We start from the raw sequence: 2,548 nt of genomic DNA, 5'->3' as shown, positions 1-2,548 counted from the left end.
CAAGAACTTCATGACTAAAACACCAAAAGCAATGGCAACAAAAGCCAAAATAGACAAATGGGATCTAATTAAACTAAAGAGCTTCTGCACAGCAAAAGAAACTACCATCAGAGTGAATAGGTAACCTACAGAATGGGAGAACATTTTTGCAATCTACCCATCTGACAAAGGGCTAACATCCAGAATCTACAGAGAATTCAAACAAATTTATGAGAAAAAAACAACCGCATCAAAAAGTGGGCAAAGGATATGAACAGACGCTTCTCAAAAGAAGACATCTATGCATCCAACAGACACGTGAAAAAATGCTCATCATCACTGGCCATCAGAGAAATGCAAATCAAAACCACAATGACATACCATCTCACACCAGTTAGAATGGTGATCATTAAAAAGTTAGGAAACAACAGATGCTGGAGAGGATGTGGAGAAATAGGAATGCTTTTACACTGTTGGTGAAGTGTAAATTAGTTCAACCATTGTGGAAGACAGTGTGGCGATCCCTCAAGGATCTAGAACTAGAAATACCATTTGACCCAGCAATCTCATTACTGCGTATATACCCAAAGGATTGTAAATCATGCTGCTATAAAGACACATGCACATGTATGTTTATTGTGACACTATTCACAGTAGCAAAGACTTGGAATCAACCCAAATGTCCATCAATGATAGGCTGGATTAAGAAAATGTGGCACATATACACCATGGAATATATGCATCCATAAAAAAGGATGAGTTCATGTCCTTTGCAGCGACATTAATGAAGCTGGAAATCATTCTCAGCAAACTATGACAAGGACAGAAAACCAAACACTGCATGTTCTCACTCATTAGTGGGAACTGAAAAATGAGATCACCTGGACACAGGGCAGGGAACATCACACACCAGGGCCTGTCGGGAGATGGGGGTTTGGGGAGGGATAGCATTAGGAGAGATAATTAATGTAAATGATGAGTTGATGGGTGCATCAAACCAACATGGCATATGTATACCTATGTATCAAACCTGCACGTTGTACACATGTGCCCTAGAACTTAAAGTATAATAATTTTTAAAAAGAAAGAAAATGGGAGGGGAGGACAGAGGGAGGAAAGAAGGAGTCAAAAGGAGGGAAAAAGGAATGGGGAATACAATAATTCTCATGTTTAAGAGGGACATTTTATAATGATAAAAGAACTAGTCCAGCAGGAAAATATCACAATCCTAAATATATATTCACCTAACACTGAAGCTCCAAATTTAATAAAACAATTACTACTAGACCTAAGAAATAAGACAGCAACACAATAATAGTGGGGGACTTTAATACTCCACTGACACCACTGAATAGGTGATCAAGACAAAAGTCAACAAAGAAACAACAGAGTTAAAGTATAACCCAGAACAAATGGACTTAACAGATATTTACAGAACATTCTACCCAGCAACTGCAGAATATATGTTCTATTCATCCACACATGGAACATTCTCCAAGCCAGATGATATGATAGGCCACAAAACAAGTCTCAATAAAGTTAAGAAAATCAAAATTGTATCAAGTACTCTCTCATATCACAGTGAAATTAAGTTGGAAATTAACTCCGAAAAGAACCCTCAAAACTAAACAAATACATAGAAATTAAATAATCTCCTCCTGAAGGTTCTTTGGGTAAACAATGAAGTCAAGATGGAAAATAAAAAATTCTTTGAACAATAATAGTGACGCAACCTGTTAAATCCTCTGGGATACAGTGCTAAGAGGAAAGTTCATAGCATTAAATGCCTACATCAAAAATTCTGAAAGAGCACAAATAGACAATCTAAGTTCACATCTCAAAGAGCAAGAGAAACAAGAATAAACCAAACAAACCAAACCCAAACCCAACAGAAGAAAAAAAAATAACTAAGATCTGAGCAGAACTAAAGGAAATTGAAACAAAAAATGCAAAACATAAATGAAACAAAAAGCTGTTTATTTGAATAGATAAACAAAATTCATACACCATTAGTGAGATTAACCAATAAAAGAAGATCCAAATAAGCTCAACGAGAAACGAAACAAGAGATATCACAACAGATACCACAGAAATACAAAAGGTAATTCAGGGTTACTATGAACACCTTTATGTGCACAAACTAGAAGAGATGGATAAATTCCTGGAAATGCATGCTTCTAGATTAAGCCAGGAAGATATATAAACTCTGAACAGATCAATAACAAGCAGCGAGATTGAAATGGTAACAAAAAAAAATTGCCAACAAAAAATGGTCCAGGACCAGTTAGATTTACAAGTGAATTCTATCAGAAAGTCAAATAAGAATTGGTACCAATTTTATTCAAACTATTGCAAAAGATAGAAAAAGAGGGAATCCTTCATAAATCATTCTATGAAGCCAGTATTATCCTAACACCAAAACCAGTAAAGGACATAACAAAAAAAAGGAAAGCTACAGAGCAACATCCCTGATGAACATAGATGCAAAAATCCTCAACAAAATACTAGTGAACCGAATCCAACAGCATATCAAAAAGACATTACTTTTATAATACCAGTAAAAATAAAA

Source organism: Rhinopithecus bieti, unplaced genomic scaffold, assembly GCF_001698545.2.
Source record: "Rhinopithecus bieti isolate Rb0 unplaced genomic scaffold, ASM169854v2 scaffold_9690, whole genome shotgun sequence".
Lineage (NCBI taxonomy): Eukaryota > Metazoa > Chordata > Mammalia > Primates > Cercopithecidae > Rhinopithecus > Rhinopithecus bieti.
The sequence above is the reverse complement of the archived record's forward strand: the minus strand, read 5'-3'. Positions refer to the sequence as shown.